Source organism: Diadema setosum, chromosome 12 (assembly GCF_964275005.1).
Source record: "Diadema setosum chromosome 12, eeDiaSeto1, whole genome shotgun sequence".
NCBI lineage: Eukaryota > Metazoa > Echinodermata > Echinoidea > Diadematoida > Diadematidae > Diadema > Diadema setosum.
In genome coordinates, this window is record NC_092696.1 from 19532881 (window position 1) to 19560778 (window position 27898).

Genomic DNA, 27898 nt, shown 5'->3' on the forward strand with positions numbered 1-27898 from the left:
ATGGAAGAGACTTTCATGAAGTTTGCAAAGTCTCGTTGTGGTGCTGGTGGCGCAGGACTTACAGGAATCCTGGAGAACTACGGTACGGTTTATACCAAAGATGGATTCGCACCATTTCTGAACCGCTACTTCCGTCATCTCATAAGTCAGTTAATCATATCTTCAAGTCATCATAAAGTCATATCTAGTTAATCATACCACAAATGGGAGCACATGGTGGACAGTTAGTAAAAGTTACTGCACTTAAAAGCTTTTTCTTTGAAAACATTTATAAGTGTGTACAAAGTATCCCAGTACAACTCACTCAAAGCGCTCTGCATTTGTTATGTGATATTTCATCTTCGTATTGCTCAGCATGTTCACTATGTTCACAAATTGTAGTTATGAGGACTCCTACTACACAAGTTATATAACTCATTGCTTACGTAGTCAAGATAGCCTGTGTTTTATTAGCAAACATGTAGGCCCTATGTGTAAGCATTACGTATAGTTAGGTATACATTTTGGAAGCACCCTTCAAATGTCTATATGAAGAGTTTGTTTGCAAAAACCGATAAGTCCATATTTGTCAAGTGGAGATATTTGCGATTAGAGGTCAAGAAAAATAAAGAGAATAATAAGAAAATTTCTGCTTCTTTTGACCATAACTTCAAAAATATGCCTTTATATGTAGTGACCAATATATCATTTAAAAGGTATTATTTTGTACTTTATGACAGAGACCGTACTTCAAAATCTTCAAAAATGGACTTATCGGTTTTTGCAAACAAACTCTTCATATGGAGTGTTATAATCCCAAACCAGATGAAGTAGACAGGGAAAATATGCTCCTTGAGAGTGGCGCCTGGGACACAAATACCCCCTGCCCCCCCTATCCCCACCCCACTCCGACACCCCACTCACAGAGGGTTACTGCTATTCCACACAGGGTCACTATCAGAATAACGAATATCAGTATTTCTGGGTGAGTTGATGTTGATTATGAATATCTTGGAAATTAGATATGTAGAGTGCCGTCTATTGATCGATGTAGGATTTTCCTCAACTCACAGGGACTCTTACGAGAAATTATTAAGGTAAAGTAACGTTAATGGTATGACTTTTTGTGATTTTTTTTTTTCACATTTACATCCCAGCATACATCTATCAACAATTTCTTTGTGTGTTATCATAATTTAGCTCACAACGCCCCCTTATGACAACCTAAGGAAATTGAACATTGATGCTTCAACGTCACTAGCTTCTTTTACATAATAGTATAAGACTGTGACAAAATATATATATATATTTTTTTTTTCTAAATTTCATAATGATTGGCATGGATATGACCGTAACAAGTAAAGTTATAATGTACACAATTTGGGGCTTATGAGAGCTGATAACCAGCTGAAGTTTCAATGTATATAGGTTATAATAACACACCCTGTTGCCATGGAAACAGAAGAAATACATTTTTTTCTTTTTACATTTGAGCTTATTACGGTTTATTTAGATTTTCTGTATGTTTAATGCGTCATGATGTTGCCTAATGTTTGCATAGGAAAGAGTTATGTTAGTACATTTTTTTTTGTCCAAAAAACAAAATTTTCTTTAAAAAATTAAGATTACAGTGAGATATTGTGCATTGCCATGACAACATACTTTCAGCGAATAAAATGACTTTCAATATACATGTTTTATAGGGCACGGTATGTCGAACGCGGGTCTAGGGCAATTACCCCCTGGGCAATTACCCCGGACCCTTCCTCTGTCCCTAATCCTAATCCTAATCCTGAAACTAATCCTAACCATAACCCAAACTCCTAACACTAAACCCAACCCTAACTCTAATCTTAACTCTAACCTTACCACTAACCAGTATTTAGCCGGAGGGTAATTGACCTCTGGGGGTAATTACCCGGATACGGTCGAACGCACCCACGAAGTTAAGTGACTTTCGGTTCATCAAAAAGAAAGATATGGAGTAAATACTCAGTAAAGCACACCATACCACCTCCTTAAGTATGAAAATATGTGAAATTGATTTTTTTTTTGTTTTTTGTTGTTGATGCAACATGAACCCTAAAAGGGCCAAGGGTGTCGGAATCCGCCCCCCCCCCCTCGATGTTTTGGGCTATAATTCTGTAGCACGAGAAGGCCTCGTCGCAAGGCTTCTTGACTTTGTTTGTTCAAGTCTCGCGCGACTTTTGAGACAAAATTTGCAACGTCCGCGCATACTTTTGCGAAGTCACGCCCATTTTTGTAACGGAATGTCGCCCCAAAACGGGCACAATTTTGTGATTTTGTGTACATTTCCTATGGAAAACAGTGCTCTGTCATGAAAGTCATAAAAACCTGATTATTTTTAAAATTAATTACTCTCATTGATTATTTTTGTGCTAATTAGGGTAGAAAAGTGGTCAGTGACAATTTCAATGAAAAAACAAAGAAAAAACAAAGTTGAAAAACAAGGAAATACATAAGAAATTATGAAAACAATAAAATACATAAGAATTGAAATGAGTTTTGGAAGTTTTTGTGATGTACAATTGTTAAATATGCTAAAAAAGATTTACAGGTCAAAAATTAGACTGTCAATGCTTTTAATTAAGCCAAAATATAATCTTAAGCTTAATTTGTATAATTAATTAATTAAAATTAGAAATTGATTATTTCAAAAAATGTTACGACACAATCTTGTAGATTATGACGTGGGTCTTACGCATACAAAATTTCATCGCGATTGCACCACCGATGGCCGAGATCTCGGCGGGACCGAATCCACACCCCCCTCCCCCCCCCCCCCCCGGTCTGAGCATAGCCAAAAAAGTCTGGCCCTTTTAGGGTTAAATTGCCTAGAACAGCCACTTTTTGTTCCTGTTAACATCTTGATTATGTTTGGGTATGTCGTGGGGATCCTGAAAATGTAAGTTTCGAGGAGTCCGGGGGGGGGGGGGGGAATGCACGGTGACCCCCCCCCCCCATAGGTACCCGACTACTTCACTTATACGTTTAAAGTAACAACTTGTTATAAAGAAATTGAACACTGTATGGGGAAAGATTACTTTATTCTTTTGATGCAGCGAGCGTATATCAAGTCCAATTATCTGTATGATTTCCTGTCACCGGATTTTCCAAGTAGGAGACTTTTCCCCAGGGTCTATCATTTAAATAGGCTATGTGGGCTTATACATTTGTCAGGGTTGGCTCAATTCCCACAGCGTGAGTTGTTGGAGTTGGGGATAGATTAGATCGGGCGTGGTGGGTTCTAAGCCAAGGCTCACCAGGTCTCGCGCAGTACATCATCTGACCTCTTTGCTCTTCCTCCGGCAGCTGTTTCACATGGTGTCCCGCCGGTACGCGCTTCGGGAGAAGTTGGAGGTGTTTCCCGCTGGGCTTGTGGTATTGACTCGGACAAATGATCTTCGACCCTCCAGGACAGACATCTGGTATTGCAATTGACGATCCTGTGATGAGATATAATAAATTATGTAAGAGTTTCAATGTATTACAGAATTTCTCTTCCACGTACTCGGAACAGGGGGGGGGGGGGGGGGTTACCAGCAGGTGAACATCTGATGCAGAGATTATAGTATTTCTGGACTCCGATACCATAGTGTAAAACCAAGAATCATGGAAGATTCATGTGATTTGAAATCTCAAAGGCCCAACAATTAATGCCACCAAAAATCTATCCTCTGGTTTTTTTTTCTGTTTTTTCTGTGTTTTTCTTTTTTTATCGCATCGAACTTTACACGTACACTGCAAAAAGTCCGGTGTTAAATAGTGAACACCGAGCTGGTGTTAAATTTTCGGTGCTCATTTATGGTGTTAAATTAACACCCCCGGGTGTCATTTCCAAATTTTAAACTGTTTTTTGAAGAGTTTCTTAGTAACTGCACTTCTTGTTGATTTTTAATTTAAACAAGACGATCAAGAATTTTACGTTGAAATACTAGATTTTTGAAAAAATGTGAAAATAATTTTACACCAAAGTAACACCAGCTGGTGTGGTCCCTTATTGAAGCTGGACGGGTGTTAAACCATTGATATTAACACCAACAAGTATCAAATCAACACCATGTGGTGTCATTTTTTAATTAACACCAGTACAGTGTCAAAATAACACCTGGTACAGTGTCAAATTAACAACACGAAGTGTCAGGTGAACACTTTTCAACACCATCACAGTGCATTTTTAACACCTGTGGGTGTGGTCCTTTATTGAAGTTTGATCGGTGTTAGATTTAACACCCGTGGTGTTAAATCTAACACCCATGTTTTTACAGTGTAGTAATGTTGATTACGCATGCGCCATTTAAGTAATATACACCGTGCTGGAGAAACATAATTCAAAATATTCTCTAACTTTGAAATTTGAAAGTGATTATGTCAGACTATCGCTCCCTCTTTGTCTTTTTTTTTTTTAAGTATACTTATCGAATGTCTCGGATCAATTTTCGGTTTTCACGGCAGTGACCCTTTTAATGTCCGGGAATTTGACCATATTAACATGACCATGGGTCTTACATGGATCATGTATTTCAATCTAAAGGGAGAGAGAAATTTAAGATATCAAGGCAGAAGACACACACACACACACAAACGCACAGTGAGAAACGACAGCAAAAAAAAAAAAAAATAAATAACCACAAGAAAACCTGACGTCGCCTCTTCACAGGATCTTATTGATAATCTAACTTCAGGTATCTCAATTTAATCACTGGACGATGTATCTAAAACAATTTCAAGATTTACATTGTATGTGTATATGTATGTATATATATATATATATATATATATATATATTACACTTACACACACTTACACACACACACACACACACACAAACACACAAAATACTAGAGAATCACTAAAGCATGATGCCTAATCAGAGCATTTGTTGACTTCCAACGTTTCAAAGGATTTAGCATTCTAATCAAAACAAGCAAACCAACATAATCATATTCTGTTTGTTTTGTTTTGTGTGTGTGTGTCTGTTTGTGTTCTGACCTACAATTGTACTATAGAGATGCCCTTGAATTAAACGCTTAAAGGCATAATTTACCATTTGCTGATGGAACAAAAACCCACCATTAGTGCTTCAAAATAGTTCTAAAATGTGAGTTAAGGGTAGAAACAACCAATGCAAGAATTTGAACCAGTATAATTAATGTTATGTATTGTTAAATATACAAAATGTGAACAATAGTTATGATAAAAACTGTTTCCAGACTAAACCGTCTACAGTTATGGTTTAATGAGAAAAATAGTGATATCTCCTTATAGTTTAGACTTTATTGCAAAAATTTTATATGGTAGAATTTTTTGTGATACACCTGACCTACACATTTGCATCAAAAGTGATGTCTTGAACATTTTTTGAATCGCTGCTCCCAAAGGTAAACAGAACCTTTAAAGTGTTTCACTTTTTAACATGATATCTCTGTTGAACTTCTTCCATACGATCTTGCAATTTATTACAACCAGAACCTTGACCTACTAAACAAAAGATGAAATGATTGAACTTACCTTGAATACCTCTGATGGTCCAGAAAAATACTACTGTAAAGATTGGGAACTGTTGAAAGGACGAAATAGAAAAAAAAAAAAAAAAACATGATTGAAAACAGGATCGCTGAATAGAGCACTACCCAAAAGGTAGTTGGTCATGATGTGTTTTGTTTTGCGCGTCATGTATAACAAAACAGGGGACTGAAAGCTGCTAGTGTTCCATTAAAATCGGAAGTCCCATTATTGGAGCTGTACACTCGGCAATTATTTTGTTGAATGTGCAATCTGTTTCTGTCGATTCTAATATTACAGGGAAAGCTTTGCTTCTGTATAAAAGGGAACATTGTTTTTTACGTTTGTTTTTTAAATCCCCTACTTTATAATGAAGTACTGGGATGCATGTAACCAATCAATATCGAAACAAAACAAGAAACGGTACTTGTTATTATTACTATTATTATTATTTATTCGACCAGGTAAAGAATGTAGGATACATATCATTAACATCACAAACATGAAACAAAAACCAGAATGAACATTACAAAGGATACACTGTACTGTACACGTTACACAAAATGAAAATGAAATGAATGGAGACTACATGAGGGTCAGGGCACACAAAAGTAAATACATTTACTATTGCCCGTAGGCATGTGAAACCACACATGTTGCCCCTAAGAAACATTTAACAATCATTAAAAAAAAAAAATTATCACTCAATCCCTGATTCCCACCCCTTAACTCCATAATTCTTATCAAACTTCAAAACATAAAAAAACACTATACAATTCCAATATAATCATCCAACCCTTGACTTCATTTATATTCATACATTAATTTCAAAAACTGAAAAAAAAGACGTCAACATAAATGTAGGAGATTCCTGGATTTCCACCCGACCCTCAACCCTAAGCCTCTAACCTCTTAAAACATAATCATCACTGTCGTCAGCATCAAAATAAAAATGAAGCACATGTGTACAAATCAAAACTAAAACTATCACTCAATGTGATTAATACCCCATCAAACACCGAGAATGTAAACTCAGCTAACAATTAATTTGTATACTGTTATCATAACTATTGTTCATTATTAGATATGAATGTATACTCCATATAAGCAGTAATATGATACATTTCAATTTTCAACCGCACTGCCGTACATTGTCGTAATGATACAGTAGCACATTGATCATTCACCGCCAGTGGCAAGAGAAAGTATCGATGAAAAAAATGTAATGATTATTTCTATTGCTGTATTTCGCCTTGTATGATATGCGTGTCATTCTTGATTATCATTTTTTTCTCAAATGAAGACCCAACGTGGAAAAAGCAAATACAAATGACTCTGAATAGAAACAACTGGACTGCATAATCATAAGATATGACATGGCATTGTTCGTGCTATTGAGATGAACGATATACACACCATCGTGATTATGACTGCTCATATCAAATGGGGAACTTGTGGAACAAAGAGACCAACAAAAGCTTTAGATATCGCGTCGATCACTCTTTCAGCGTTATGCGAATGCACTTTGGGCAAACTCGGCTGAGACGATAAAGGGTGACAAATATAAATCTGACAGAATTATCATGTTCGTACATCATTCCAGTGTATCTGTCATGTCTGTTTGAATCGCGAATTCGATAAATGAGAGCGTTTTTCATTCTCTCAATAAAGCGATTATCTTTTCGCCTCAAATTAGTTTCATTGTTTCGACTCATTTGTTTTTTGAAAGAGTGCTTGACTATCGATTTTCTGTTAAAAGAAAATAAAATAGGTTGGATAAATGAACACAGATTGTGAGTATAAATGGGTTTATCTATTCTTTTTTTTTTCTTTTTGGTCCTCATTGTGGCTGTCATGGGGTCTTTGACTTTTTTTAACACACATGAAGAGACCTTAAACTCTAATTTCCATTATATACGAGTAGCATCCAGACTTGACCAACTGTATGACATTCATTTGTGTAAGAATCATCGAGTTAATGTATCAATGTAAAGTTGAAAATCTCTACCTGCGAGGGTAAAAACTAACATGATTTTTTTTCCCTGTATTGCAATTTCGTGTGGGTTTCGTGAAGAAGGGTTACAACTCCTGCTCGATCATTATTGAGCGTTTATGTGACAGCGACGCTGCAATGATTAAGAGTTAGAGACTATCTTGATTTTAGGATGTATTTGTTGTTATTCCTGTTAATGTTAATCCGTTTGTATTACATTTGGCGATCATCGCATCAATGACAGCTAAAGGATCATGTATGATTGACCGCTGCAATACTCCCGCCATGTGTAAGGAAAAGCCGCACGGGTACCTGAAGAGGACAGGTATAGAATTTACGCATTCACCAGAGTTTTAAGCCAATTTCTTTCGATTTGTTGTTGTTGTTGTTGTTGTTGTTTGGGTTGTTTTTTTTTTTTTTTTTTGGTCGTTAGATTGGAGCATGACCAGTTTAATGCGCAGAATTTCGAAAATGCATTATCTATATAACCTCCTAAATATCCGCATAGAGTTTGCGAAGATTAGATTCTAAAGTAAAGCGCATCATTTCCAAGGTGTGGTCGAGAGGTCATTTCCCCCCTCACGGGGAAGCATTAAGTCATTGGAGTGGCTTGTGCTGTTACCATGACGATTAACCGTCTTATATATAGACGGGCAATTCAAAAAGAACAAGAGATCAGACAAAAAAAGAAGAAGCACGGATTACTTACAGAGTTTGAGAAGGCAATCTTTTTATAGGCAAACAATTTAGCGATGAGTTTAACTTTGATATTAACAGAGTCTACGAATTTTTGTTGTTGTGATCTATTTCTTTTTCTTTTGAATTGTAACGATTCAGTTCAATTCAATTAAATTCAACTTAACTCACCTTATTCATAATCATTATTAAAAAAAAAAACAGAAATGTGTACAGTTCACAGAAAAAGCTAATGTGAACACTGTATGACAATGTCAGATGTAATCTCCAGTTACAGATATTGCGTTTACACACACACACACAAAAAGTGCTGCACGTATACAAATACAGAGAACTATACATGGTTATCATTAAAAAATAAAATGAAAAATGCCGTTCACAAAAAAAAAAAACAAAAAAAAAAAAACACATAGATAAAAAGGATAGCCAATTGCACTCTTAAAACATCCGAGTCAGAACTGACCCGGAACTGGGTCCGTTGGGGTCATACACCGTTCCGGGTCAGAAATGACAAGGAATGTGGTCAGATATGACCCATTCAGAGTCATGAATCGTGTCAGGATGACCCCATTCGGGATCTTCATGACCAAATTCCAAGTCATTTCTGACCCGGAACGGTGTATGACCCCAACGGACCCAGTTCCGGGTCAGTTCTGACTCGGGTCTTTTCAGAGTGAACACTGATGTAAAGCTTGATTAGATTTGTCATTTCTGAAAAGATCAAATTATTGTTGTCTGTTCATTACTCAGAATGCCACACTATTGATACATCATTTGTGTTGAAAGAGATATGGTCTCTATAGAATGTGCGTTAAAGTATTGTGAACGAGACATTAACATCAAGAAAATCATATAAAGGAAGGTGTCAAAGCAGAGGGAAATGTCTCCTAAAACAGATTTTTAATGTGACTTATTAAAAGATATTCGCGCCACTGAGAAATCGCGAGTTAAAACTGATTTATTTCACCGATTTTCGCTCCGAAACAGCCGGCTTTTTCGAGCCCTAAAATATGACGTCACGAAATGAACAAAACCCCTTACTAGTGCAGCGGGACATTGAGGCCGCCATTCATAAAGCACGCCTTTCTTGGTGAGTGGATGCAATATCTGGCCTGTTTTTAGTCGCAACTGCTTTCTCGGCTGAGACATTAAAACGTCCAAGGTTTACCTGATATTGTACGGAAAGACTTTGAGTTTAACATCGAGAGTGAATTGAGTGATGACAGTGACAATGACACTGATAGTGACAGTGGCAAAGTCGGGGTGGTAGAAGAAAGGATGGAGAGGCGACGGATATGGAAGGCCGCTGCGGACACAAATCGTTTGGGGCATATGTATGGAAACGGGCATACGTATGCAACTGCCTCTCCATACGTATGCCCCAAACGAACCACGTCCGCAACGGCCCTCAATAGACGGAGCCCACTGTGTGGATGGAGTTGGTAGCACAGGGCATCAGAGCAGGGCTGATTCGTAAATTTCGAGACGTCATAATTTTGGTCACCAAAATTTCGCATTCAGGCGGTCTAAAAAGGGTCTCAAAACACCATCTCTCCATCGTTCTAGAGACGTTTTTACCTTCTGAAAGTTAATTGTTCATATTCTTAGAGACTTAAGCTTTCCAGAAATGTATAAATCACCTTGTTTTTGAATATCGTCCTTTTTTTTTTTCTCGTTCACCGTACTTTAAGGCCGTGTCACACCTTTCCGGACAAGCCTTGCGTGCGACTTGCAAAGAACAATTGAGTATATGAATATAAGAACGACCCAAGTCCATGGAAGACCATTTCGAGTAAACTTAAAAAAAACTTCATATCTTTTTTATTTATCCAATAATATTCTATTCAACTGTGATGGGAAGGCGACATTGTATATACAAATTAGAACATATAAGTTTATTATTATTATGACAATTAACATTTACATTAATTGTGGAGAGGCCATTTTGTGTGATGGACTTGGGTTGTTCTTTGAATCATTATGGACTTGGGTCGTTCTTTGAATCATATACATGATATGATATTCTGCTATAGAGATGAGAGAAGGATGAGAGAGGGCGCTATAATATGAATGTAAGAATGACCCAAGTCCTTCATTTTTACATTCATATAAGATTTAACTCATTAATTTCAGGCACTTCCGGGGGTAATTAGGATTTATCATTCATACACAAGATGAGTCTATGCATAAACTACAATTTCCCATGTCAAACTGAATTTGGCCAAAAATTGGACTTGGGTCGTTCTCATATTCAGGTCTTTAATTTTTACTACCCGGAGGTCCCCACAGATGACCCGCACATGACAGTACCTTAGCACGTATCTCACCCGTAACCATGTTTTGGCCCTGTCGCACCTTTCCGGGCAAGCTGCGCGGGCTTGTTGCGTGTAGGGATTTTCCAGCATACCGGACAATTTCTGAGGGCGGACAAGGATTTGGGCGAGTCAGAGCATGTGTCTTACTTGCTGGACACGTTCTACTTAAATTCTACTTGCGGGTATACTGTGTGACCTGTGTACCAGTCGCGGGGGGGGGGGGGGGGGCTGACAACTCAGTGAAGGAATTCCTCTGCAGGAAGTCCCACAGAATGGCATTATCTTGCTGCATACGGGGACTGTGAAGTACCTGCGTGGGAGTTGCTTGCGAGATGCTGCCGCTAAGGGCCGGCCCTCCTACTAGCGTTCTGCTTGGACCTCTCCATGCATCCCCGCGACCCACCCCGAAAAAAATGTTTGGTCATTCTCATAACTTGGCTGCGGTTAAATCGGACTTGCGTGCGCACCTCCGGGCAACTACGGGCGAGATATGCGATAAGTACCGTTAGGTGCGGACCAACTGCGGAGAGCTCCAGGTAGTAAAGTTGTTTCCCCGCAAGTCAAGCCGCAAAACTTCCCCAGATACGGCATGACAAGGCCTTGAACATGCTCAAAACTTGTTCCGAGTGAGTCGTGGGGGGTTCGTTCGCAGAGTAACACGCAGAACACCAGTAGGAGACCCTTACCGGCAGCACCTCGCAGGCAACTCCAACGCAGGTACTTTTCGATACCGGTAAATCGCTCGTAACAGAAAACGGATCGGTTTCAAAGCTCTCACGCGGGTCACAAGGAATACGCGCAAGTAGAAGGTTAGTAGCACGCGTCTAGTCGGTAAGAAACAAGTACGAAACACGCAAACATTCCTGTCCGCCCGCGGATAATTCTCCTGCGTGCTGGAAAATCCCTCCTCGCAACAAGCCCGCGTAGCTTGCCCGGAAATGTGTGCTACGGTCTTTAACTACGTAACACGGTTTGATAATACAAATAATACATACATTTTCCATTGCGCTTTACTCTATGTCATACCCTCACAATTTTCCATTGATCATGTAAAAAAAAAAAATGACAAAAATTCAATATTTCTGTCATTGAAATTTGACGAATAAGGTTATTACCTGGGTGAATAACTTCAGAACAGTGATCAGTTAGATTTACGAGGATTTGAGCCTCGAGCATAATTGCGTTTGAATGAAAAACTGGAAATTTCAAAATTTTCATGCATAAACTATATGGTAAGTTGTGAGGGATGACATGCGCACTTTGCCATTTGCATGTTCACATTGACTGTTCAAGAAATGTTTCCTCCCAAAATAGTGAAATTTCAAAATGTCATACCTTCTTTATTTTTCAGCCGATTTCGATCAAATGTATGCCGTTGAACTCGTAATATTTTACTCTTTCTTATCACACTAACTTATATTTGGACTGGATTTCCCCTTTAAGTACACAACACGGTTTAATAATAATAATGCATACATACAAACGTACATACATACATACATACATTTTCCATTCTGACTGAATGCTCAAGGCATCAAAGCATCAAAGCAAAAAAACTGAAAATACATATACCGTCAAAGAAGAAGAAGACCAAAAAAAAAAAAAAAGAAGACAAGGAAGTCTGTCCTCAAAACGCACTATCAAACAAATAGGATTTTAGGTTACTCCTAAAAGACGTAATGGAGATTGAGTCTTTCAGCACACGTGGAAGTGAATTCCAAAGTGTTGGTCCAGCATGAGCGAAAGCTCATCGCCCCAAGATTTGCTAGAAAGCGGAATAAAGAGACCAGAAGTTGAGGATCGAAGAGTTCGTGTAGGTTGGTATTGACCAACCAAACATACATTGTAATCAGGAGCTGTTCCCTCAATAACATGATAAACCAGAAGAAGTATCTTAAACCGAATATGCTCCTTTACAAGCAAGCAATGAAGACTCTTTAAGATAGGGGTGACGTGACTTCGTTTGCTTGAAAAAGGAAAGATGCGTGCAGCGGCGTTTTGTAGTATTTGTAAGTGGGCAATTTGTGAGTTTGGTAAATTGAAAAGCAGGCCATTACCGAGACCAGGCGTGAAGAAACGAGTGAATGAACAATTTTTTTTTTTTTTTTTTTTTTTTTCTGTTGCAGAGCGAGTCAAGTACATTCGAATGAAACAAATATTACGTAATTAATAGCGGTTTGATTTAGAAATGTTGGTGATTCGAGCAGACATAGCCATGTGAGAGTCAAAGACAACACCCAGATTGCGACATGACTTTGACAGAGGGATATCGTTACCTACCATGGAGATGGAATTGATATCTAACTTGTTCAAGTGAGATTTAGAACCAAAAAGAATTAATTCACACTTGCTGTGGTTTAAAAGCAATGAGTTAGACCTCATCCAAGCATCAACATCAATGATGCAATTTTCTAGACTGTACAGTGCATGGGATGCATGGATTTGATGCGGTGGAAAAGATACAAAAACTTGTACGTCATCTGCATATAAATGATACCGAACTAAATGACGTTGAAATATTTTGCGCAGACCTATCAAATGAATAGAAAAAAGGATGGGCCAGCCAACAGAGCCTTGAGGTACACCACAGCCTAATGGCTTTGAGGATGATGCGTACTTAGCGCACAATCTGACACCAAAGTGCCATTAGTCAATGGATTTCGAAATGAATCTTGCAAAGCATGTATTTATCGTTAATGCGCGTGGTATAAGATACAATTACCGCATGCGCTGACATTAGTGCATGCTCTATCATGCAACATACTGGATTATTCAACGGCCAATATAGAGTTATCACGAGTCCCAACATTAATTTTGTATCGCCGAGGGCATCGGCCGAAGTGAACAAGTAGTGCATGAGGAAAAATTTAGTATTTGGAGTCACAGTCCAATACTGGTGGATCACTAGAGCATACACTAATTGTTGTAGTAAAAAGACCCCTCGATCTATATGCATCTTTCGTATGTGATATATTCCCTACCAGATATACATCTGATTTCGTCTAGTTGTAAGATACAAAAGTGTGCTACATTTCATATTAAAGACAAAATGAACTCCAAAATTCGTATGTCATCTCTTCCATGCTGAAAGACTTTGAACACACAAAACTTGAAAATTAACGCTGGGAACACAAAAAATCCAATGGAATCTTGAGTTATTTTTGTAACTTATTTTGTAGTTTAATACACAATCAATTTCAGTGATCAATATGTAGGCCCAATGTCTTCATTTCTGTGTGAGCTATGTTATTAAGTCTAATTCGTTTCACGAAGGCCTTATATTAATTCAATTTCATGAAATTCTTCCGTCGAGATGTGTTTATGGAACTTATTAACAACCACCTCGACGTAAATAAGGACTGCATTGATCAATGTTTTAGTAGTACCCATGATAAAATAAATCATAGGCGAAGTAGGACTCGAACCTAAGACCTCCTGATCTCCGAAGAGGCGTCATCTCCACTAGACCACCGAGCTTCCGCCTGACAGCAAGTGTTGGTTCTAATCCTTTATACCAGCAAGCGCTGGTTCTAATCCTAAAACACTGATCAATTCAGTGCTTTTTTGCGTCGATGTAGTGCAATCGTCAATCAGTTTCCTTTGAATGTCTCTAATAATTTTCTCTCTATCTATCTATCTCTCTCTCCCATGGTCCTGAAGGACTAACTTTATTCAAGCAATAAGCTTTTCAGTAAGTCTCTTTCGAAATACATGCTAAGTTCCCTTCTAGTTGTATTTTTCCCTGCAAATGCTATACATTGAACGATTATGAATCCATTGGCATTATTCTTAGAATCATCACCCGTTCTCTTATGAATAAATCATACAATTTATTTTCTACAGCTGATTTTTTTTTTCTACTGCATAATCCATGTTATATTGAACGCAATTCAACACTAAAAGCTTTAAAGGAGACCTCCGGATGATTTTCAAATTTTTACATTTGAACATATATAAATTAGTTATACTGGGTACAGAGTTTCAGGATTTATAATGATTGGGATGAAAAATAAGAATGTTTTCGAAGTTTATAACAAATTGCAATGAACAAGGATGATGACATGGCAGCCTCACCATAAGAATGCATGAGATGTGGCTCAAGGAAGCAGCACAAAAGAAGAAGGCATGCATAGATTACACACAGGTGAGCTTGCAAGCATGCGGTATTGTAATGGAATGACACTGCTACATTTCTGAGATATGTGAGGCTCATATGTCATCATCTTTGTTCAGTGTAATTTGTTTAAGGTTTTTGAAAGTACTGTTTCTCTGCTCAAGAACCACAATAAATTCTACAAATCTATACATGAAGCTGTTGATTTATGTACTACATGATGTGAAATTATGAAAATCGTCCGGAATGCCCCTTTAATATTTGCACGCTTTACATCTGTTTGTTTCTGTAGCATTAATGATATGAATCAATATGCATTTCCCATTACCCGTTATTTTTCAAACGCCTACATGCTCCGTGTGTATCGTGTTTTATTGTGTTACATTAGGACATTAGGAAATTGGAATGACTTCGTACGTCACTGTGAATCAAAGAACTCGGCATAGTACTTTCGTGATTCTGCATGCATTGCATCTTGTTTATATAAACAGAGTAATATCCTCGATTGCTTCTCTGTAGACGCGTTGATGCATAAGGTTATAAGTGCAAACTCAAAGTTATGTCCATAGAGTTTTTCACCTAAAGTTATCGGTAATAGCGTTGTGTCCTTTCTTCAAACAACAAAATTGTCTGTTGCCAAAGAGATGTGCAACAGACGTATGGCGCTATACAAATGCTGTGGATCACATTCATAAAACAAAATAGTAGATTCTTAGTTGTAATTAGGGGAAAAGTTCAAAATAACACCACTGACGTGCCAGAAAAAAAAAAGCAGTTCAGTGGACGGTTAACAATGAACACGATGAGAACAGTAAAGAATAGATTTAGGAACAAAACTAGCGAAAGTCAAAGCACATGGGAGAAAAATGGAGGAATGTAACGAGTAAACTAATCTGAGAAAATAGACGAGTAAAATAAAGAGAATGAGAGGGAAAAAGAGAGATGGACAAGAGAGGAAGACAATAGCGAGGAAGGGGAAGAGGAGAATATAGGAAGTTAATGACTACAGTATGTACCCCCCCCCAAAAAAAAAAAAAAAAAACACACACACACACACATACATACAATACAACGGGATTTTCGAATTGATAACAGCCAATATGATTAAACTGACTGCATGCTATTTTTCAGGGTCTTAAAGACGTATCATCCATTTTGCATGCAAAACTTTTGCATGCAAATTTTTGAAAAAATTGTTGAGAACACTTAGGTATTGAAGAAAACACTATTTGGAAACCTCCTGTAAATTTTGAGCTCAAGAGGGTTTTTATTTGTTTAGTTAGATTAACCGTTAAGATTTGTATAATTTTCCGTACTACGAAAAAAAAAAATTACAAATCTAAACTACTAGTCTAGTACTGTTTTACAGACCTGTGTGATTCACTTTAATGTGTAGTTCATGTAAGTGGTGTGTTGTTATTTGCCATCGATAGCAAAGAAAGAGAAGCTAGTGAATTCTTCTTTTCTGACATACTTAACATGCATATTCTTCGAATCTTCGAAGTATAGTTATCATATTACAGCCACAGGAGGATTAATGTATGCAGCTGTGCCTAGTACACAGAATACGTTACGGTGAGTGTTTGGTTCTGATTCTTCCAAGTTTAGCACTTGGAACTGAATACAATGGACAGAACTACAATGTATATAGGAGGGAAGGGATTCCTGACATGCTCTCCAAAAATCATCATTTCTCTGTGGCCACTGGAGCAAATTGAATGGGGTCTTCTCTAAATTGTGGGTAATAGGTTATAGTCTCACACCCTGAAATTATATTTGGATTGATTCATTATTTTTAAGTTATTGGTGCGGAGGGTCCCGTTGTAATTTCTTTTTCTGGGATATACAGTAGATCACAGTTTATATGAGAAAACCAGAAAACCTCTTTTAAAAGACCAGGGGAATCTCAAACATTGATTTTAGATACAACATTAAAAACAAACACAATGAAAGGAACAAATACGGCATAATAACAAGATATTTCATTTGGCAGTTGTGATAAAGGTTGAAGAAGGGAGATAAGAGGCAAAAATGGTGCTACATCATAGTGACAACTTGGTAAAGGAACGGTGTGAAATTGAACAATTTACAAAACAGTCGATGGTAAAACGTTGATATATTTTTGCTCCCTAAGCAACTTTATCTTAGAGTTCGTTGTCATGCTTTCAGCAATTAGTTTCTTGTCTTTCATTTCCATAAGCGATAGATACTCGCTCTACCACACTTTTTAACCTTTGTCACATGTTTGATTTGACGAGATACTGTCAATAATTTTTATTTAGATTGTCAAATAACTTTTTTACTTACCGACATATTTGATAATCAGGTATTCCTTAATTTCGGTATTTGTTTTCAGACTCAGTCATCAGCCATTGCGATACCTGGACAGGCAAGGAGGTGGCGTGCATATAAAATTTGCAAATGCAATTCGTTGATGGCACGGGAAAGCTCTTAATGTCGCCGTGTTAGAAATAGTGATGGTAAAACTGATATGGCTACTTTCAGCGACCGAGAGATGCATTCATCGGTGAAACGAACCGGCGGATTTCAGTCGACAGAGCGAGTAGTTATTTGCGCGCACGGATGGAGAGCTCGACGCTAACACATTGAGCAAACACTCGTCTGCGCAGGGTATCCAGGAATCGTTTGCACCAGATTGGGAAATCCCGGTCGTGTGACCATGCAGTCTAATGGCGAAAAGTCGGATCTCGGGTGAAATAAGAAGCGTTGTAATTCGTTGCAAGCGACCCGATGAAAGTTTGATCCACTAATGAACGAACCCATCATCGTAAAATCATCTTTACAAAGGACGTGGATTAGATTTTATTATACAACACATATAATTATGGAATCTTGCCATCTGATTGGATGAATACGGGTCACATGACATTCAGAGGAATCAGCTATCCAACGGTCACTCTCGATGGCAGTGCCATACTAGTAGACTATAAGTCGACTATTGACAGTATTCTCGATGAATATTCCTTCCCTTGTATTCCTTTTCAGCTTTTTCCCCTTTTATTGTGACATGTTGTGTAGGCCATAAATAAAAAAAAAAAAAAAAAAAATCCATGCAAGGAAGACAACGCATGCTTTCAGGGAACCAAAATCAGATACATGTATCAGAAAATGTAACCAGGGATCAGTTTAACCAGCTGTGAAGTAACATCTCTATTCGGCGTATCTTATCATCTGTGCTCTATGTCACGATTGCCTCTGTCATCATAATAAAAATTACATTACGTGAAGTTTACACGTTATAGTCATTGGCGTTCGGTACATAACAATAATAGGGAGCTTTCGATTCTGACGCGCGGACGTTTGAGACCACGAGTGCGTTGGACGTTCTCCTCTCCCTTGCGTCGTGCTGAAAAGTAGCTTTAGATTACGCTGGGACGCAACGTATAAAAAATGAAATGGCGTCCTCATATGATCGGTGCATGAAGTAGTTCTCTACGTTGCAAACTGTGCGGACGTAAAAATAGCCCAGTACGCGTAGTGAAAAACTCAGACGACGCAAGCTAAAAATAGATCGACTTCTGCGCATGCTTAGGACATTTTTTTTTTTCCACTGAACGTCCCCGTCGCGAAAATCTAAAGCTCCATAATAATAAAAACAGGACTTTATGTTGAGTATACGTTGAATTTCAATTTGTCTTTTGTATGTCATTTTATATCACGCTCTGCATCTTCGGATAGCAATGTTACGGTAATGTGTTTATACCTTTTAAAAGAAGTACATTTTTTCGGTTTCGAGAAAATAGCTTTGGATTAATATGATGGCAGAAATGCGTCAAAGACATTATAAACCGATAATCAAAGTTTGAGTTTCAGTCAAAGTGTAAAAGCTTAAATACATGAAATCCTTCACGAAATTTTGTTGTATGAATTATCATCTTGTATACACACCTCCATATGCCAATGCCTGTTTTGTATTGGAGGAAGATAAGATGAAAGTGATGTATTATTCATTAAATCTACAACAATGAAAATGTAAACTGTCACAGAATTACAATTTGGCACAGCAAAAGTGTAAAAAGTGCGTAAGGATCAATTACACAATAGTAGCGATATTGAGGGTTTCGATGATTTTGCAGCAAAAGAAAAAATGCAACTGTATAAAGCCAAAATTGGGATTTAACAAAAACAAAAAACAAAACCAACCAACCAAACCAAAGATTTATTCTACATTATGAAATAAAAGATATAAATGCATGCCAAAACTCAGAATATGAGGATACAGCACCAAAGCTGCACAGAAATGAGGTTTCTTGACATTATTAGATAAATGCATTACTTTTATTGCACTACGTTTAATTTCTATATTCCAATCTCATATAAGCACAGTTTTTGAAGAGGTATGTCTCTTCTTCTGTGCACTGAGGAAAGTCGCTCTGAAGTATTGAAACGCTTAACCAAACAAATTTGTACTCAGTACAATAAATGCAACAATATAGGATATAAATTTCATAGCAACGATGAAGAGATTATCAGGTTAAGCTGACATTCCTCATGATCTGTTAACACATTCTGTCATGACTAGAACCAACTCTAAAAGCAGTAGCAGCATCCTTCCAAAAGTTACTAGAGTTGAAAGTTGAGGATGTGTTAACCCTATTCTAACTGGGCTATTTGAGACCAAGTTTTTACCGAGGGGGGGGGGGGGGTCAATTTGACCCCCCCCCCCCCCTTCAGATGTCGGCCGCCGATCGCGCGAGTGCCGCGAAATTTTGCCTGAAGATAGAGCTGGATGTCAACTACAAGATTACATCGTCATAAAATAGAAAAATATTGCCTTTCTATTTTTAATAAATTAATTATGCAAATTTGTGCATGAAATCATATTTTCACCTATAACTCCATTAAAAAGACTGGAGGATTGCTAAATTTTTGTGTCAGAATTCTTCAAGACACATCAAACAGTTTTTGTGTAAAAAAAAAGCTCAATTGAAATTAATTTCTTTTATTTTTTATTGTTTTGTTAATTTCTTAACAAACAAAAACTAGAAAACTTTGCCAGTCGATTTAGTCCTTTAAAAAATGATACCTTTTCTTGTATACATTTTAACTCTAGAAGTCTTCCAAAACATCTAGAGTCTATTACAGACATATTACATTCACTTGAAGTTCCATTTGATGTTATCGGGTTTTCTGAAACATGGCTGAAAGACACAAGTCCATCTGTAAACATACCAGGTTATACCATATTATGTAATAACAGAAGTAATAGAACAGGTGGAGGTATCTTATAACGAGAGATCCGATTTGTTGCTCCCAAGTAATTTGTGTTGTGATTCATTGTTCATTGAAATCAACTCTCCGCAAGAAAGGAATATAATAGTCGGCACCGTTTATAAACCTCCGAATGTAAATATCACACGATTTAATGAGGCTTTTTCTACGTTGATATGTGATCTTGTCAGAGAAAACAAAAAAATTTATATAATGGGTGATTTGAATATTGATCTTCTGAAATTTAATACACATTCAAACATTCAAGATTTTATGCATTCTCTGTCAAGTAATTGTTGTTTACCTCTGATATCTAGGCCAACACGCATTACTAGAACTTCTGCAAGTTTACTTGACAATATTTTCACCAATCAATTTGATTTACCTATTGAGAGTGGTATTCTATACTCTGATACAACTGATCATTTACCAGTTTTTCAGATAACATCTCTCAAATGTAAATCTAATAAAATTAGAGAAGATTTGTATTCTAGATGTATTACAAAAGATAGAATAATTTCATTCAGAAATGCTTTACAGGATGCGTGTTGGGATGATATTAAAGAAACTGATGATATTAATATAGCTTATAATATGTTTGAATTAAGATTACGTGGTTTATATGATGTATATTTCCCTCTTCAACGTATATCTTCTAAAAAGAGACGATTGAAGCCATGGATGACTGATAGCTTATTGAAATTAGTACGATATAAAAATAAATTATATAAGATTTTTTTACATAAAGGTACGCTTGATAGCGAGATTAAGTATAAAAGTGTTCGCAATAAATTGAATTTTTTATTGCGAGAGGTTAAGAAGAAGTATTTTGCTAATAAATTTATCCAGTATAAATCTGATATTAAAAATACATGGAATGTTATTAATTCATTGTTACCATTTAAACAGGGCAGAGATGGGGATATTAAACTGAAAAATAATGGACAGATTATTGACAGCTGTGAAGGTGTAGCTGAGAGTTTCAACTCCTTTTTTGCTGGCATCGGGCCAAACCTTGAAAGATTATTACCTGAAAATCATGGGAACTTCCAGCAATATCTTCGCACACCTGTACATGCAACAGTGTTTTTATATCCAGTAACTGAAAATGAAATTTGTGATATTGCAAAATCATTTCAGAACGGTAAATCATCTGGTGTTGATGATTTTAAACCTGGTGTTGTTAAAAATGTCATATCATTTCTAAGTGAACCACTTTGTCATATTTTTAATATGTCATTGAGTAAAGGTGTTTTTTCCTGACAAATTAAAGATTGGGAAAATAACCCCTGTATTTAAAAGTGGAGATAAAGCTGAAATAAGCAATTATAGACCTATAACTGTCCTCTCGTGTTTTAATGAAATACTTGAAAAAATTATATTTACACGGGCTATGAAATTTATTGATAAAAATAAAATATTAAGTAATAGTCAATATTATGGTTTTCGACAAAAATTCTCTACATCTTTAGCCTTAATTGATTTAACAAATAAGATTGTTGATGCCTTTGAACATGATATGTACACGTTGGGTGTGTTCATTGACTTGTCAAAGGCTTTCGATACTCTCAACCATGATATTCTGCTTTCTAAGTTACATCATTATGGTTTTCGAGGTACTGCCCATAGCTGGTTTTCTAGTTATCTTAAAGATCGTTATCAGTGTACTAAATATAATTCTGTTGTTTCACAACTCAGTAAAGTTCAATATGGTGTTCCTCAGGGTTCACTATTTGGCCCACTTCTTTTTATATTATATATAAATGATATAGATACTGTTTCTAATAAGCTCTCTTTTATATTATACGCTGATGATACAAATATTTTTTCATGTGGTAAAAATCTGGATATTTTATGCAATGAAGTCAATAGCGAACTTCAAAACGTCTGTGACTGGTTTCAAGCTAACAGGTTATCTTTGAATAGTAAAAAATGTAACTATATTCTTTTTAATAATAGGAAAAAGGTTCATGTTAGAAATGTTAATATTTACCTAAATAATGATGCAATCCCTAAAGTAGATAAAACAAAGTTTTTGGGTGTATTTATAGACTCCAAGTTATCCTGGAAATTTCATATTGCAGAAGTTGAACGAAAAGTGTCTAAAAATACTGGTATTATTCGAAAATTTGCGTATTATCTGCCTGTTAACATACAACGTATGCTTTATTGTACACTTATTTTACCTTACCTAACGTATTGTAATATTGTCTGGGGAAATACGTTTGAATCAAGTCTGAAACGATTACAGGTTTATCAAAATCATATCATTAGATATTTATGTAATGTACGAAATATAGGTCCTGGTGGTATTCGAACTGATACATTGTTTAATGAGTTAAAGTTACTGCGTTTAAAAGATATCAATACACTCCAATTGGGTTTATTTATGTATAAGTGTGCAAATAATCTTTTCCCTGATCATCTATGTCGCTTATTTGATGTAAACTCGGAATATCATAAGTATGAATCCAGATCAGCTTCATTAATTCACATTCCAAAGCATAAAAAAGTCTCATTTCAACACACAGTGCGTTTTTCTGGTCCCAAGGTCTGGAATAATCTCCCAGCTCATTTAAAATCTGTACCTTCTTTTAGTCTATTTAAATGCCACTATAAATCGTCTTTCTTTCTGGAATGACGGAGTTTTTGCTGGTGCGGTCAAGTTTGTTCTCTCGGGTCCTGGCAGTGCCTGGTGTTGAGTCATTTTAGTAACCCGTGCATTATCATCGGGCGAATCCACACACCAGTTGTTATTGTGTTGAACAGGCCTCGTGTGAGCTTTCAGGTTGCTAGGAACAACTTTTGTTCAAATGATATGCACAAGATATAAATATATCAGCAAAGAGGTTCATTTATGATTCAGTAGGTACTGTAAGAGTGCATCTCAGTCATTGTCTTGTTACATCGGTGCAGATGTTTCGCATTACATGAAGTTACATTGTATAAATATTCAATGTTTAACTCTGTTATATGTAACCTCTGCTACTGGTCATAGGTAGTCCACTGCCTGGACTGTTTTGTGTGATGATTTACCGCGCGCACACACCGCTACAGCACGCGTATGCCCCACCGCATGCTCGTGTATTAATTTGCCGCGCACGCACGCATCTCGACCTCCAAAACAGTCCAGTCTGGTTTGCCAAGTCTCCCCGAAATATTTCGGAAAAAATTGGCCCCACCCCCATCCCCTCATTCATTTCGAGCATCCTGATTGGTCGATGAGATCGCGTCCAGCAGGCAATCTGTGGGATCGAAAAAAGTCGATCGATCTCTAATCTTGTAGTCTTATTGCAAACAGGTATATTGCAGGTAGCAATATAACATACGTATTTTACGCCAATATTTGTATTAATCTCTCCATATACTGATGGAATTTCAAAATTATTTTTCTTTTTATTAAAAATTGCTCTAATGATATATCTTAGAGATCATAAGAGGAGAATGAAATGAGAACGTATATAAACCGTGCGTAAGATTAAGACTAACTTCTACTCGTTTCCATAACTGTTATAAATTGAATTATAAATATCACAATAACCAGCATTTTAAATCTATTTTTCGACAAAAAAAAAATATAATTCAAAAATTACAAATAAAAAAATTGATAAATACGTGTAGAAATGATATTCGCTCATTTAAAGCATCGTGACTTATCGTACATGTCAATTTCGAGGTGGCTTTTACTTCTCGATCGGGGATCCCCCGGATCGCGTGTAACGCATACAGCTTGTGCAACAAATGTGCTTTTCGTATTGATTCCGAGTCTTGCGTTTTCCGACCAAAATCTGTACAGCATTTCAAGTATTTCCTCCAAACCTTGTTTACATGATCAATGGATGTCAACATCAGCGTCTCCGCGTCGCTTTTCTGACAGTGAGAATGAGAAGAGCATTCAATGCAATGTGCTACTGAGGAGCTTGGATTCGTTGACGGTTTCGGGGAGCAGCAGCAGAACCAGAACCAGAACTTAGAAGTCCCTACTACACGTACTCGTTTCTCCGTGCGTGGTCATAGACTCATGATTTTGTTTATCTCCATGCCGACTGGTTTCGGCAATAGTGTGGTGTTCCAACTTCCAAGCTGCACCGTTGTGCATTGATATTCTTCGCAAACTAGATCTACATGATGGACCAGACTCTCCGAAAGCTGTGGCTCTTGTCATGCCTTTGAAGTCTTTAATTTCGGACCAGATGAGCAGGCTATGGTATGGATCTTGCTTGGCCTGCGTGACAAAGTCGAAGACTCAAGCGGCCTAATAATGGTAAGCTAATCATTTAACGTTAGATCTATCCAGTTTCTACAAATGATTCGTCAAGGCAACTTTCATTACGTGTCTCTTGTCTTGAATTACAAACTGTAACTGTAGGCCCCTAGTTGAACAAAAAAAAAAAAAAAAATGATTGTAAAACTAAATGTAGTTAAATGTCTGGCCTCTGGGCCGGGTAGGGTAAACACATGTCAGGCTTCTACTACAGTACTACTCTTGTGAGTGTTCCTAGGTGTACTGAGCTGAGTCAAATCCTGTGTAATTGCAATAAATTGTTAACACCGTAACTGCACTGGTTTAATTGTTTTGTACAGTACAGTAACTACTGTAACTTTCTCGCATACAAATGCAATTACACATAGGCCTACTGCCTTAGCTTTAATCTGTGAGACACAGCCTGTGTCTCGTCGGCTTTGCTCCTCTACACAGACAGAGGAGCAATCGAGATACACGCTGTGGCCCACAGACTAATTCTTCATGTGAATGTACATTGAGAAAAAACTCAAATAGGAACATGCTTCAGTATGCAAATGTACTCATCCTGAAAGGGGACAACTTTGCACAACAGGGAATGACACTAGAACCAGACAGGGTTTGCCTTTTGAATACTTTAATTCGGTCTTCGATATCGAATCGTCAACATAGGTCCTCTGAGGACAGTCGCCATCTTTTGTTCTTCTTTCCGCCCTCTCTCGGCGTATCTGTTACAATCGTTTACACATTATGTTCCCTTACAATCCCTTAAAATCACATGTGCAATGTAGAAAATGTTTTTTATTTTAATCTTACTGTTTTTTTTTCTTATTTTTCAAATAGGGGGACTGCATCTGGAGACACCAAAGCATTTCGAGCAGTGTATGGAAAATTTGGTGAATTACGATCGGAACTCAAGTCGTCAGTCCCGCTGTTGCCCTGACAGCCACTGCAACCAGAGATGTGCGTAGCGGTATCATCGAAAACTGTGGTCTTCGCAATTATGTGTGGGTAAATCAGTTGCCGGACAAGCAAAATATAAAACATGTTGTCAAGTCTGCTGCAAGAGATTTAGATACAATGTTCAAGTGGCTGGCAGATGACTTGAAGATCCATGGTGCATGTTGTGAAAGGATGATAAGAAAAATGTGCAGTAATGTGTATGCGACCTTTATGGCACTGCTTCCAGGAGGTTGCCACAGGTATGTTAATCAGTTTATATGTACCACCAGAACATGGAAACTGATATCCAAAAGGAAATTGTTGACAGCATGTTAGCAACAGATGGTGAAATCAGAGTTCTGATAGCTACCATTGCATCTGGCCATTTTTACAATCAGTGGTGTAAAACACGGTTTTGGCACTAATTGGTGTATAACTTTCTTATACACTGACAGATATGCATTATTTTTTCTCATAAACTTACCACCCACAGTGTCTACCTTGGGTACCTTAATGAACTTTCCTCTCTTTTTCTTTCAGATGTGGCATGCACTTACATGCTTGAAATCCAACACTTTTGGTGTATGCACTCTGACATGGTTTTTTTGTCAGACCTAGCATATTAAATTGTTTATTCCTTTTCATTATCTTTGTTGTTGTGGTGATAGACAGGTATCCAAACTTAAGAACTATTATGTTTACCAGGTTCTGCTTTGTCTTCTTTAAAGACTGAAATTGTCCAAACTTTATGTTTCGGAGGTGACATTTTCCGTTAACAAATAACCCCTCTTTTGAGTTAGCTCTTGCTCACAATTATAAAATTCAACTTTGCTAATTTCCATCAAAACAGAATAGTAATCAATCTGACTTAACTTTGATCCAAAGATTATTTGATTCAAATAGCTTATCATTTTTTGGTGAGTGTTTATAAATTTATGTAACTTTTCCGTTAACTTTTCTGTCACCTCCGAGACAACAGATTTATGTATTTGATTTTTTTATTCTTGACATCAGTTATACATTACATTTACAAAAATGTAACATATCCCCTCACATTATCTCTGAAGGAAGGTAGTAGAAATATAGCCTGTTGTTTTCATTTCGGAGCAATTTACAATTTTCCGTTAACACTTGTCACCTCCGAAACAATCGTCACCTCCGAAACAACAAGCGTATTATATTTGATAATTTCTCGAAGACAAAGCAATTTTGTTTGATTCTGTCCAATTGACAGGAATCTCTTTTGGATGAAAATAGTAATATGGCAACAGGAAGTGAGAATTTTCTAGAGATTAATAAAAGATCTAATAAAAACTAAGAATTACTGTTTCGGAGGTGACAAAACACTGTTAACAAGAGTTTTTGCTCATTTCTATTGAAGAGAAACCATATCATGTACACCAATGGTTTCATTTATTTTAGTAACATAAGTCTCAAAGTGGACAAATCAACTAACACACTCTCACTCTTATCTTTATTACTATACTGTACGTTTTAGGGCAAATTTACATTTTTTCACTTTTTTAACAAAGAGAATGCACAAAATACACCCATCTGTTGTATATATAATATTGTAATCAAGATCAATTCTCCAGCTTTAATTAAGTAAACACATAGATGCTTTCATCTTAGAAGCTTGATTTCCAATTTAGGCAATTTAGTTGTGAAGATTTACCAATCACAGCTTTCCATGTAGGTTGCTTTTTCTTATGTTTCGGAGGTGACATTGTTTGTTAACACCATGTTGTTATGTGATAGTGAAAGGCAAGACTTCAGTTCCTTTTCACTATCTATTAACATTTTCAAATACATTTAATATCTACAAAATCATCACAATAGAAGTGACTTCTGTATACCTAGCTCACCAGAATTCCCTTGATACAAAAGTGATACATGTGGCAGTTCATGCATGCCCTAGTCCACAATCTTAAAAAAAATCATAAAATAATCAAACTCCACAAAAAGTCCACATGCCTATAGCTGGTGCACAACTTGTTCTTGAATTCTTAGTTGTTGTTTTTCCATGTACAACGTGGTAATCATAAACAAAATTATGTGATTTTTTTTTTTTTAATATGACAATAATTATTACATTTTCCAAGTTGAACCAACTGTTTATGACATTGTATTTTTTAAGATTATTGAAGTTATCTGACAGCTAAAGTGAACAGAGGAACAAGTCCCCAGGACTGGAAAGGGAAAGATCCAAAAACAAGATTTGTAGTTCTATCTCAATATAATTTTGATGACATGTTTACCTTGTTTTGTTATTATGTTTTATCTTAGAATTTGGCTTTAAGTACACTTGTACTGGAATTTCAAGGAAAAGAAAATGGTTTCTTGAAGGACAAGTCCACCTTCATATATACATGTGGATTGAGTGAATGCAACAACATTAGTAGAACACATCATTGAAAGTTTGGGAAATTGGACAATCCATTCAAAAGTTATGTTTTTTTTTTTTAATATGTATGCAATCACTGCTGGATGAGACGACTACGACAATGTACGATGTCACATGCATACAACGATATAAAGAAAATATAAGTGAATTTCACAAAACTTTACTTTTTGAAAAAAGTGCACATTTCTTCAACTTGCTACTGGTGTATGTTAGGGCAATATTATTCACCCTGCCTTCCAAAAGAGAGAAGTCAAGTGTTCTTTTGTTATGCAAGAAAAGTGAAAATATGTTGAATTTTCTTGATACTGCTCTATATCCTTGTACATGTGTGACACCACAAGCTATAGAAGTCTTCTCATTCAGCTTTGACTGAGCAGAAACTTCAAAAATTCATAACTCTGGAACGGATTGCCTTATTTTCCTTAAACTCTCACTGATGTGTTTTACTAATATT

The 27898-nt window shown here is 36.8% G+C and overlaps 1 pseudogene; it reads left to right on the forward strand.

Annotated features, from left to right (window-relative positions):
- LOC140235786 (ATP-dependent DNA helicase RecQ-like) lies at positions 1–25465 on the forward strand (annotated as a pseudogene).
- Positions 25466–27898: the final 2433 nt, after the last annotated feature.